General features: G+C 35.2%; 1 pseudogene; it reads left to right on the top strand.

Annotated features, from left to right (window-relative positions):
• The first annotated feature begins 11,345 nt into the window (after window positions 1-11,345).
• LOC149249094 (pentatricopeptide repeat-containing protein At2g13600 pseudogene) lies at window positions 11,346-13,172 on the top strand (annotated as a pseudogene).
• Window positions 13,173-14,426: the final 1,254 nt, after the last annotated feature.

The following is a 14,426-nucleotide window of genomic DNA, read 5'->3' on the forward strand; positions in this document are numbered from 1 at the left end:
GAAATTACGTAAGAACTCTCAAAATCAAATAGAAAATACATATTTCAACCATATAAATAAGGAAAATCAATTCTATTATTTCTATTGGACAACTAAAAATACCTTCCAATTTGATTATTCTATCCTCATAGGTTAGTGTTTTATATTGCACATCAATGGCCCATGGGTGTGGGCATGCACTGAGAGTATTGTGAAGCTTTAAGCTTAATTGTTCAGGATTTAGGTTTAAGTGTACACAAAGCACGATTGCATGATGTAAGGGGAGATGGAGATGTGCTTTTTCGAGAAAGTCCAAAGATCCACTCTGGGTGAGTTTATTGCTATCCTGAAATCTTAGAGCTATGGAGGCATTATGTACTTCTCTAAGAATCTCACCTTAAGGTCTTAGTATTATGGGTGCCACATAATGTGATACTTATCTTGATAGAATTGGTAAATTCTTTTATTTTATGTAATCTTATTTGGAATTGTTTTTATATAAACCTAATCTCTTTTATATATAAGCAATTCCAAATAAAATTGTAGAAAATAAATTTTATACATATATTAGAGTATAATTTTATTTAAAATTACTTATATATAAAAGATATCAAAATTATTAAGCCGAGAGGCTCATTCTACAACCCAGTGTGAAGGTGATGTGTAAGTATGTCTGTCCCTCTTAAAATAAAAATAAAAGATTTTTTGAATAGAAAAACAATATCGACTATAATAAAAAAGAAAAAAATATATATAGTAAAAAGAATATGTGAGTAATAAAACTTGTACTTTTCAAAAATATTTTATCATGTGATATTAACTTAATTTATATCTATATATAAAAAATGTTAAAAGAAAATATTTTAATTTTATATAAAATAATATATCCAATTACAATTATGAGTAAAATAGTTTAATATGAATTAATATTAATATATATTTAAAAATATATTAATAATAAAAAAATCAGTTTAATGTGCATTGATAAAATGACTTGATATACATGTTATGTAATCTCTCTAACATTCAAAAATATAATTTAAACAATAAAAAATTACACATTGTACTTTACACTCTAAAATAAAATTTCACTTAAAAAATTTGTAATCTCCCAACTCATATTATTAAATCCATACTCAACCTATCTATACAGATATATATGCAAAATTTTAAAGCGTTTTAAAAATTAAATAATCACCGACTCATAGAGTTTAAAATTCGCAGATTAGATTTTAAAATGCACCGGGGAAAAAAGAAACTCTCCAATTTTAACCCCTCCGACGGATCACTGAAAGATGAGGACCAACGTTCAAAATTGAACCCTTCCTAGAAGGGCTAAAAAAAATTACACTTCAAAAAAAATTTAAAATATCAAAATCACTCGTCAATTACAAAGGTTAGATTAAATTTTTAAATTTCAAAAGAAGGGAAATACTTCTAATAACTTGTCAATACTTTTTTAAGTTTACAATAATTTCAAGTCTCTACTAGCGCATAAATCACTCTCACTAGTGATAGTTTTGTAGAAGAGACCTGTCAAAGTCCAAATAACCTCATACAATTTAATAGTTATGTCATGATTTGGGGATGTTTCCTTGAGGCCCCCAACTTATGCCAACATGATGTAACTTGCAAAAATAAGACATGCAATAGTCATGGTACTATTACACCTAGCACAGGGCGGCAGAGCACATTGAATAACCATTCAACAACTATGCACATGCTCTCACTCCTCTGTGATTATCCTTGAGTGCGCTTTCCCTGCATCCATTTTTTCCATTTTCATTTGAATTGGAACCCATCATCCACAGAAGGAAAGTTATCATTCGACACTAGACTATAAGGTATTTTTCATTATCCTCCTCATATCTTCATTAACATTTGGTTTTTCATTATGTGGATTCTTTAATGCAACACTCCTTGAAGTAATGGCAGCCTTCGTGGTCACACAATGTATCTTGGGCACCATAGAATCCACACCCTAGGAAATCAACATTGTGGCTAGATACCCTGAATGCAACTGCTTGCCATCCTTCCATTCCATGCATGGGTGGTCGAGTTGTTTTCTACATTGTTAATGGTGCAAATTTTTATTGTCATAATTATATGAATCTACCAACTATGAAAAGAATATCTATCGTATATCGAGGGTATTGGATTCCACAACTATAACGCTCTCATTCAAACTCTTGCTTATTTTGCTTCATTGCTTAAATCCATACAGATTTCTTGTCCAAGTACCATTTTTCATGAAGTGTTTATTCTCTATCATAAAGCTACAAGTTTCCTTGAATGTTACAAAACATAATTCAACAAATCAATGAATAACCTATCAAGAAATCTATAGTCAAATCCTATGGCATCTTGCTAAGGTTGAATTTTTTCTATCTCAATCTTGCTAAGGGATTTTTAATTTATGTATTTACTTATTCTATTTTTTATTTATTTAATAGTGTAAATCTTGAAAAATGTCTCCTATTGGTTGTCCTAAGAAGGATAAAATACAATTGTCAATTATTGAATCATTTGGTCTTATGCAACATTCTAATCAACCATGTAATATTCAAAATGAAGTTGATGCTCATCTACATGAATATGATGAATCAAATAGTCTAGAGCTTATTGAAATAGAAAACCCATCAAAGAAAAACAAAATAATATTCAAATCTAAATGGAATACAAGGTTTCCATGGGCTTATGTTTTAAAACATCTAATGGTAATGAAAGGATAAAATGTTCTTGATGTGTTAAATTTAAAAGTGAGACTCCATTTTCAAAAGAGGGAACTGCCACTCTTCAAGTTAGTGGTATAAGTGGCCATGCAAAATCAAAAGCTCAATTTTTGTTTTACAACTTTTGGAGGGAAAAAGCGATTGAAGCAATATTCCAATCACTAAACATGTAGAACTAATAGTAAATGCCGGGAAGGAGAAAATTATATCAATGATTGAAAACATGTATTTTGTTTCTATACATGATTTATCTTTAGAAATGTATAAGTCAATATGTGACTTGAATTGGTATAAATGCACTCCACGCGTGCTTCTAACAGATGAATTTTCTGCATACACAAATACCACACCAATAAAATATTTTCTTCAATTTGCTAAATAGGTGTATTGGAACAATCTAAAAGAGAATATTTTACATAGTTCATTTTACTCAATTTCAGTTGATGAAAGCACTCATCAAATTATGGAACACCAATTGATTGTTTATATTACATATTTGACGAATGGAGGAAGAGGTCAATGTTTAACAAAGTTTATATGTTTACTTGAAATACAAGATGGAATAACTCAATGTATGTATGATCTAGTGACAACTCTTTTAGCATAAATGGATTTATATTTGATTAAGTTTGTTGGTTTTGGTTCAGATGGTGCATCTTCCATGAGGGGTATTTATGAAGGTTTATCTCCTAAGCTTCGTATGCTCCTGATTTATTAGTTATCCATTGCATAGCTCACAGGGAAGCATGTTGGCAATATGACACAGGATTGGCACAGGTGTGGCTCGATGACATCAATGTTGTCCTTGATGGAAACTCACTCAAATAGCAGAACACAAGTTTAGGCTCTCAAAAATAGTAGAAAATAAGATACCCGCAGATTCCTATTCATAAAGCCGCAAACATACGCAGGTGCACCGAACAAAAGCTGCGGACATGTACACAGGTGCTCCGAACAAAAAGTGCGGACGTAAAGTACACACACTTTCATGTAGAGAAAAAGCACGCACGTGGGAAATATTATGGTTGATCCATGGTATTTAGTTCGACATTTTTGATCCTATGGTTTTGGTTCGTGGTTCTACATCTAAAATATTGAACCTAGGTATTGGGTCCCTAGTATTGGATCTCTATGGTTTTGGACTATGGTTTGAGTGAGGCCTAGACTATAAAAAGGAAAGGAGATCATTTGGTTTGGGCACTGATGTGTTGAATATCTTAAGAAGAGAAAGATTTGAAATTCTGTGATCGGTTGGTGAGTTATAGCTGAACCCAAACCAAGGAGAAACCTAAACATTACAAGACGAATCTACTGATGGGGCAAAATCTCTTTGGCACAAGATCAGATCTATAAATATGATAGTTTGGGGTATAATTGAAGTCTGAAAAATTATCTACACCTGCAGGTCCGACACAGTTCAGGCGCGGAGGTCCGCAGGATTGTCGCAGTGCAGGTGCGGATATTCGCAAGTTTTACATAGCGTAGGCACGAAGTCCGCAGGACCGACAAAGTGAAGGTGCGGATACCCGCAGGTTGGCCACAAAGAAGGCGTGGACGCACGCAGGTTTCTATTGGTGAAGTTGCAGACTTTTCCTTGAAATATGTTTTAGTTGCTTTTGTCTATTACTGCAATGTTTAGGGTTCTGAATTGGTGTCTGGTTACTAGTACTGTGTTCTGAAAAGTTATTGATTCAGTATTTACACAAGGAAGTTGGTTGATTGTAGATCTATTTGATGTTTGATTGATATTCATGGATCCAGTTTGAAAATTTATGAAACGTGGTCCCTGGAAGAAAAGAGAAGTCCTCTGTAGGTCAGCACCTACGTACTAGTACCTCAACTAGTACAAGAGCTAAGAGGGTTGTAGCTCCCTCCTAGAAGAGTCTGGAGAATGAGAGAAGGTTGTAGCCTTTTGCAGGTTAAAGCCTGCGTGCTGGTATAAGACTGCACCAGTACAGAATTATTGTAAAAAGAAGTTTCTAATTGAAAGAAGATAGAGACATATTGCAGTAGGTGGTTTTCACCCACATTGGGTTTCCACCTTATATCTTGTGTTCCTTTTGTGTGACTGTCTGTTCTAATTTTCTGTTCTTGCTTACTGTTATATGGTTCTGACACACAGATTAATGATCAACATCTGAAGAATAAATTAAATTATAAGTCTAGAAGGTATATGCAAGTTTCAATAGTCAGATCTGCAAATCCTTGTATAAATTGAAAAGAATTTGATAATACTGATTCACCCCCCCCCTCAATATTATTTCCAACAATTGGTATCAGAGCAGGTCCTTCAGGAAAAGCTTGATCGCTTGAAGGAAGATCTATCATCATGAGCAACTACGAAAAAGAAGCATCTATTAGGCCACCGATTTTTGATGGGAGCAACTTCGTCTATTGGAAGGTAAGAATCACTGCTTATCTTCAATCTCTTGGTACAGAAGTTTGGGATATTGTGGAAACAGGATACACATTTCCATCAGCAACTCCTATAGATGCAGCTGGTAAGAAGCAGTATGAAACAAATGCAAAAGTTGTCAATACTCTATTAGGACGTCTATCTCAATCAGAATTCGTCAAGGTTATGTAGCTCAAAAGCGTAAAAGAAATATGGGACAAGATCGTTCTGAGCTACGAAGGAGATGAACAGGTAAAACGAGAAAAATTACAAACTCTTAGAATTCAATATGAAAGTCTCAGAATGCATAATGATGAACGTGTGGCTAGCTATTTCCAACGTATAGCTGAGATCGTAAATTGTATGAAAAACTTGGGTGAAGAAATAAAAGAAGTTGTTTTGGTTGAAAAGGTTCTAAGATCTTTGTCCTCTAAGTTTGATTCAAAAGTTTCTGCCATAGAAGAAAAGCAGAATCTACAAAGCCTTACCATGTCACAGCTGCACAGAATTCTAACTGCTTACGAAATGAGAAAAGGAGGACCATCAGACAGGAGAGAAGCTGCATTCAAGGCTTCAGGAAAAGGAGATTACTATGAGTCAGGACATATGTCAGAAGAAGAGGAAGAATCAAATTTTGTCAAGAACCTTCAACGGGGAACTGGAAGATTCAGAGGTAAGCTGCCTTTCAAATGCTTTTCTTGTGGAAGAGTTGGTCATTATGCTGCAAAATGTCCTCATAAAGATAAACTAGACAAAGGTAAGGAACCTGTTAGATGGAATAGAAAACAGAATGTAAATAAGAAGAGCTATTACACGCATGAAGACAGTGATGGATTGTTAAATAGTGATGAATATGAATAAGGTAATGATGATAGAATTTTGATGGTTTTGAAGATGATGATTTCTTGGATGCTACAAATGATGAAGAGCTTTATGAAGAAATTTCTAAACTTAAAGTTTGTTTAGAAGAAAAGAATATGATTATAGATACTCTAACATTCCAACTTGCTGAAAAAGATAAACACAATGAAGAGTTAGAATGTGAAATTGTGGGACTTAGAAAAGAAATTGAGAAAACAAAAGCCCTTAATCTCAGATTTGCTAAAGGATCTGAAACTCTAGATGAGATTATCAAAATGCAGCATTCTCCTCTAATCAAGACAGGTCTCAGATATTCCGAAGAAGCATCTCAAGCTCAGAAGCAAGCACAGAAGCCATCCACCTCCAAAAGTTATCTTGATGCAGCAAGGAGAAGTGAACAAGTTGACAATCGACAACAAAAGCACAATGTAGATCACCAGGTAAATCAGGGACAATTTTCTTCAAGAATTATCAAAGATTATCAAGTAAATCGGGGGCAATCTACTTCAAGGATGAACAGAAGCTTCAACCAACCACTAGTAACTCATTCTCAATTTGGCTCAAGAATGGATGGAAACTACAATCATTTGGTTGGTAGATTTGATAGTCGCAGGACTTTCTTCAATGGCCAATGTTTCTCTTGTCATAACTTTGGTCATAAAGCTGCTCAATGTGTTGCCTACAAGACCATCATGACTAGGGAAGCTAAAAAACAAAGCAGTATGACTGGAATCATGAAAAGAACCTACAATAACTTCTCTGCTCTTGAAAATGAAATAGAATGTTATATCTGTAACAACTTCGGTCATGAAGATTCTGAATGCAGAAGCAGGTTTCGGCAAACAACTTAGAAGGAGCAAACTTCATTGAGTTCCAAAACATGGAAAAGGAAAGAAACGCAACCAGAAAGATGTGGGATAGCCTTATATGCGGAAGGATAGGAAAATCAATGGTACATCGATAGTGGATGCTCGAAACATATGACAGGTGATAAAGAAAAACTTCAGTCATATAGTGCCTTAGAAAAGGAAAAGAAGGTCTCATTTGGAAATGACACCCCTGCATTCATAAAAGGTAAAGGCTTTGTTCGTTTGAAAGAAAAGGTCAAGGCTGGAAATGTTATGTATGTTGATGGCTTAAAGCATAATCTATTGAGTGTCAGTCAGATGTGTGATCAGGGAACTGAGGTAATATTTCAATCAAATGGATGTATTGTTCGTGAGCTTGATACAGGAAAAACAGTGATCAGAGGCATTAGAACTCCAAATAACTTATACGTACTCAAGGGAGGACAACAACAATGCTATTTAAGCAAGAATGATGAACACTGGCTATGGCATAGAAGACTGGGGCATCTTAGCTTCTCTCAGATAAGGAAAGCATGCAAATATCAGGCAGTTTGGGATCTTCCTGACATCAAAATTCCAGACAATACAATATGCAAATCATGTCAAGTTGCTAAGCAAACCAGAACTAATTTCCCTGAGAAGGAAGGATCAGCTAGCAGGCCACTTGAACTTGTCCACACCGATATATGTGGTCCAACTAAGAAAAGGTCACCTCGAGGAGAAGAGTATTTCATATTTTTCATTGATGATTTTTCAAGGATGTGTTGGATAGGACTCATGAAGTATAAAGATGAAGCCTTTGAAAAGTTCAAGTCATTCAAAGCTTTGGTTGAAAACGAATCAGATCGCAGAATCAAATGCCTCAGATCTGATCGAGGAGGGGAATTTACCTCAGATGAATTCTTCGATTTTTGTGAAGAATATGGAATAAGAAGGGAATTCTCTGCTGCAAGGACTCCTCAGAAAAATGGAGTAGTGGAAAGGATGAACAGAACGGTTCAACAAATGGCTCGTGCTATGCTTGATGAGTCTGGAACTCCAGCAACCTTCTGGGGTGAAGCCACATTTGCCGTTGTTACTATTCTCAACAAGACAAATGTCCGGGTAAACAACACTCAAACTCCTCATGAACTTTGGTATGGTAAGACTCCCACTGTAAAATAATATATTAATAAGACCTATGGAGGCATTATGTACTTCTCTAAGAATCTCACCTTATTAATTAATATATTAATAATAATATAATTAATATAATTATTATTAATTAATATATTAATTAATTGATAATAATAATATAATTAATATAATTAATTAATAATAATAATTAATATAATTAATATAATTAATTTAATTATTATTAATTAATATATTAATAATAATATAATTAATATAATTAATATTAATAATATATTAATAATATAATTAAGATAATTAATATTAATAATTTAATTAAATTATTTAGAATTAATTTTTCCCTAGTTTCAAAATTAATTTCATATTAGTATTAATATTCCCTAGGTTAAAAATCAATTTCATATTAAAATTAATATTTCCCTGGGTATAAAATTAATTTCTTGTTAGAATTAATAATATTATATATTAAAACAAATTAATTTTTAAAAACATATTAATATTATATATTAAAACAAATTAATTTTTAAAACAAATTAAGATTATATATATAATATTAATAAAACAAATTAATATATTTATAAATTTTTTTAAAAAATACAAATTAATATTAAATTATATAAAAATAAAAATTAATTAAAATAAAAATTATTATTTCAGCCGACAGTTTGTTATTCCAAATGTTTATCCTCATCACTATTTATTTTTATTTCTCCGTTGCTCTTCTGTCATCATCATTCTCTTATCCTGAAGATGGATCCCATTTGGGATTTGAAACGTTGGTACAAAAATGTTAAAACTGTGGATTCTCCGGTCAATGATTCAAAAAAAAAACCTGAACATTACAAGACGAATCTACTGATGGGGCGAAATCTCTTTGGCGCAAGATCAAATCTATAAATCTGATAGTCTGGGGTATAATTGAAGTCTGAAAAATTACCTATACCTGCAGGTCCGACATAGTTCAGGCGTGGAGATCCGCAGGATCGTCGCAGTACAGGCGCAGATATCCGTAGGTTTTACATAGCGCAGGCGCGAAGTCCGCAGGACCGACAGAGTGAAGGTGCGGATACCCGCAGGTTGGCCACAGAGAAGGCGCGGACGTACGCAGGTTTCTATTGGTGAAGTTGCGGACTTTTCCTTGAAATATGTTTTAGCTGCTTTTGTCTATTACTGCAGTGTTCAGGGTTCTGAATTGGTGTCTGGTTACTGGTATTGTGTTCTGAAAAGTTATTGATTCAGTATTTGCACAAGGAAGTTGGTTGATTGCAGATCTATTTGATGTTTGATTGATATTCATGGATCCAGTTTGAAAATTTATGAAACGTGGTCCTTGGAAGAAAAGAGAAGTCTTCTGTAGGTCAGCACCTACGTATTAGTACCTTAGCTAGTACAAGAGCTAAGAGGGTTGTAGCTCCCTTCCAGAAGAGTCTGGAGAACGAGAGAAAGTTGTAGCCTTCTGCAGGTTGAAGCCTGCGTGTTGGTATAAGACTGCACTAGTACAGAATCATTGTAAAAAGAAGTGTCTAATTGAAAGAAGATAGAGACATATTGCAGCAGGTGGTTTTCACCCACATTGGGTTTCCACCTTATATCTTGTGTTCCTTTTGTGTGACTGTTTGTTCTACTTTTCTGTTCCTGCTTACTGTTATATGGTTCTGACACACAGATTAATGATCAACATATGAAGAATACATTAAATTATAAGTCTGGAAGGTATGTGCAAGTTTCAATAGTCAGATATGCAAATCCTTGTATAAATTGAAAAGAATTTGATAATACTGATTCACCCCCCCCTCAGTATTATTTCCAACAAAGCATTGACAATCAATGAGGCTTCGTCTCATTTTCTAGAGTTTCAATATATTAACAAATTTGAAACAAAGTTTATTCATGGCTTGGAAAATCAACTAAAGGACATGGAAAATTGAGAGAGCTAATGTATACATTTCAAATCACTAAGCTAGTGGTCTTACAAATTCATCAAATTAGGCGGCTCTCAAGAGGAAAGGTCATGGAAAGACTTGTTAAACTCATGCATTATTTGTTAGGATTGGGAGTTAGGGGAGAAAAAAATGTATGAGTTGGCAACAATATTTCAAGTGCAAATTTGCATCCATATACTTGCAGACATGCTCGTTGAATTAAATAAGTTGAATCAAAAGTTCGAAGAGGATCATGTTGATATTACATATATTGACACTACTTTAGATGTTTCTATTAGCATGCTTTGTAAACGATTTTTGGAAAGCATTTTTGGTGTAGATGTAGTGCATATGTCTTCTTTTTTAGTTAAAGCATAAAGAGGAACCCTTGAATTTGCAGATAGCATAGGTATGGTACATTTACATCCATTGAGGTTCGAAAGTTTTCCAAAGATGAAAATATTCGGGGCTACTATATGATTGTATTCTTTTGGGAAAATGTTTTATTGTAAAGGTGATTAAATCTTTAGATAGGAGATTCATAGATTTACATGTATTTAATGTGGCTAAGTTTTTCACTTCTCAACATTATTATGAAAAAGTGAATGATATAGACTGTCCAATAAAAAAATAGTTGAAATGTTTATGTGAAAAAATTTAGCATTGGGGAATCATCTATTGTGGATACTGCTAGATGTTTGGGTGAAATGAATGAATTTATTTGTGCTATTTGTAAATCATACCATAAAAAGCATATGTATGGCATGAGACCTATGTGGAGATGAACATGAATGGTTTGAAGACTTTCCATATTTGATGTAATTATGGCAAAGTATTCTTGTTATCCCAACAACCAAAGAGGCTTTTGAAAATTAAGGAGGTTAAAAAATGATGATAGATAAAGACTTTCATTGGAGACACTAGATATGTTAATGTTTCTATCTCTAACTGCACATCATGTTCTAAATGAGGTAGATTGGAATGCTACTTATGATGTATGGAAATAAATGAAAACTAGAAATTCATTTCCAGTGGGAAAATATATTTATATTTTCAATTATGTAAGTCTAAATACTTTTGAATATCATCGAATGAATAGAAGAAACATATGTTTACCTTTTTTTTTAATGGAATTTAAGAATTTTTGTCTATTTACTAGTTATATTGAGATTTTATAATGTTTTATTGAAACTACTCTTTAAATTTTAAAGATTTAAAATGACACTATTTTATGATGAAATTTTTTTATTTAATATATATTTTTTTAGTAAAAGTGAATTTTTTTTTATAACCTTTTCATCCTTAGGCATAGATGAATATATGCCATTCCAAATGAAATTAAGAGCGCGCGTTCAAATTTGATCACTGGACACCTAAATCCAAAAAGAATGGTGGGCAGAATATGCAATACGATGCGTTTTCGGACGAGCGGTAAGCTGCAGGCAGGGCTGATCCCCAAGCATTCAGATGAGTGATGAATAGGGAGTTGAGGAATCCTGAAGGTGCCGATTCTCCAATCAATGGCAACAATAGCAACTCTGCTGGCATCCATATGAAAACACTCTGTAAGCAGGGCCGACTGAAAGAGGCACTGCAAATGTTGCATCTCATGGATTATCGAGGCATTACTGTGGATGCCTCTTTCTATGCTTCTCTATTACAGGGCTGCGCTAATAACGAAACCCTATCAGAAGGCAAGCTCGTTCATGCCCACATGGTTCACAGTGGTATTCAGCTCGATATCCTTTTGGGAACCGAGCTCGTCATAATGTATACCAAGTGCGGCAGGCTAGACGATGCTCGGAAATTTTGGGATGAAATGTCGGAACGAAACGTTGGTTCATGGAGATCTCTGATTGCAGCTTATGCCAGACATGGGTTTTACGAGGAGGCCTTGGCGTTGTTTCACGAGATGAAACGATCAGGGATCGAATCGGATCAGTTCATCTTTGCTACCGTTCTTCCCGTCTGTGCAAACATGGCGGGTTTGGAATGCGGTAAGCAGATCCATGAGGAAATAATTAGAAATGGATTTCACTGTAATGTGTTTGCAGGAAGTGCTTTGGTGAATATGTATTGCAAATGTGGGAGGATAGAGGATGCACGTACTGTGTTTGACACAATGCCTGAACGAAATGTGGTTTCTTGGAATTCCATGATTGCGGGGTATGTGAAAAATGGTCAGGCTGATGATGCCCTGAAACTATTTCGTCAAATGACCGAGCGGAATTTGGTTTCCTGGAACACCATGATTGCAGGATTTGTGCAGACTGGGCGGTTAAATGAGGCCATGGAGTTGTTTGAAGCGATGCCTGAGCGGAATGTGGTTTCGTGGACTGCGATGGTTTCAGGTTTTGCGCAGAACGGGCAAATTGACAATGCGATGAAACTCTTTCAGGAAATGCCGGAGCGAAATTTGGTGTCATGGAATGCTATGATTTCAGGGTTTACACGGAATGGCTATTGTGATGAGGCGTTGAAGATTTTTAGGCAAATGAAATTGATTGGTGCGAGGCCTGATTTAGACACCTTTGCCAGCACTCTGTCCGCCTGTGCCAAGCTGGCAGCCCTCGAACATGGCAGAGAGGTTCATGAAGAGATAATTAGAAGTGGGTTTCACTCTGATGTCTTTGTAGAGACTGCCTTGGTAGACATGTACGGAAAATGTGGGAGTATAGAGGATGCACGCAAAGTGTTTTATAAAATGGTTAAAAGAAACAGAGTCTCTTGGAATGTGATGATTCTTATATATGCCATACATGGGTATGGCAAGGATGCCCTGCGACACTTTGAGCAAATGCAGCGCTCTGGTATGAACCCTGATCAAGCAACCTTTGTTGGTGTGTTATTTGCATGCTGTCATGCTGGTCTGGTGGATGATGGTAGGCGATACTTTGAGCTCATGAAGCAATATTACCACATAACACCTACAGTGGACCACTATTGCTGCATGGTCGATCTTCTTGGTCGCTCCGGCTATCTGGATGAGGCACGAAACCTAATTGACAAGATGCCCATAAAACCTGACGCTGTAGTGTGGGTATCTTTGCTTGGTGCCTGTAGAGTTCACACCAATTTAAAGCTTGGAGAGCATGTGGCAGAGCTGCTATTTTTGTCAAATTTTGAAAGTTCTGCGCCTTATGTGCTGCTGTCAAACCTCTATGCAGCAGCTGGGAGGTGGGATGACATTGAACAGGTACGAAAAATGATGAAGGACAAAAAGGTAAAGAAGAACCCAGGATGCAGTTGGGTTGGCATAAATAGGAAGGTACATGCGTTCCTCGTTGAAGATAAAGATTAAATCGTAAAATCCAGAAATTTTGATCATGGTTGGATAGATTGAATAGGGGAAGGGAATGAAGCAGGATATGCACACATTACCAGATTCGTGGTGCTTGAGGATATTCATTATGCAATGCCGGTATGTTTGCTTGCAGGGAAACTTACTAAAATGGTACTGACCTGTAGATTGTGTGGTGGCTAGCACTCTGTTGCAAAGTGTAAGATTTTTATCTGATAAATATCTGAGAGAGCCGCAGATCATGGGAGTACTGCGGGTTCAAGTTTGGCAAGCAGATAAAATAAGCTTGCATATTGGCAGCCTGGCATTGTAGATAGGGATAGATCTTAACTTTTACTTAGGTAGAGAGTAGCGTTTGGAGATGGAGTTTTTTGAGTCTTAGTCTGGGTGGGAGGTTCTCTACAAAATTTAATTTAAAGGCATATTGACAGGATATGACATCCTCATAGGCATTCGACATATCCTAATTTGTTTCCAGCGTTCCTAAAGCAAAACTCTAGTGTTTATGAAACTAGTTCTCTATAGGGGCGATTGCATACCTGAATCATAAAGGATGATTTTGTAATATTTCCCTCTTAAGTTACTATTTCTTAATTGCAAAAACCAGAGTAACTGCAAGCTGTTTTGCAGTTATACAAAAATGGTATAACATGCATAAAAACAATGTTATATGTCGGTTTAACCCCAACTAAGAGACACATTCGAAGTCTAGACACTGGCTAGATGATCACAACCAAAAAGTCACCATCCCGACCAGACAACATATTTATATTGAAATGAATCATTTATTGGTTCTTTGATTTTTTTTGGTTGTAATAATTTATATTAAAATGATAAGTGCAGACTAACCCGGTTTCAAATTCCATGGGACATTTTTGGTTCGTAATGATGAAGCTGAATGAGTTAGCTCCCCCATTTTCGTGGAGTTTTAGTTTTTGCTAAGTGCTAAATTTCTGATATATCTGGCTTACGGGTTGTTGGATATACTCTTAGTGTTGTAGTGGCAGCAGCTAGGTTTAATCTTGAGTATTTCCCAAATTACTTCAACGAGTAACCGATTCACCTGAATAGAAAAAATAAAAAAAGTTAAACACAAAATTCCAGGGGACATTTTTGGTTCGTAATGATAAAGCTCAACCAGTAAGCTCCCCCGCTCTCATGGAGTTTTAGCTTTTGCTAAGTGATAAATTCTTGATATATCTAGCTTACGGGTTGTTGGATATACTCTTAGTATTATAGTGGGAGCAGCTAGAT

This window comes from Pinus tabuliformis, chromosome 7, assembly GCF_031772625.1.
Source record: "Pinus tabuliformis cultivar Carrire ecotype Pingquan chromosome 7, CPIR1, whole genome shotgun sequence".
In the NCBI taxonomy this organism is placed as follows: Eukaryota; Viridiplantae; Streptophyta; class Pinopsida; order Pinales; family Pinaceae; genus Pinus; species Pinus tabuliformis.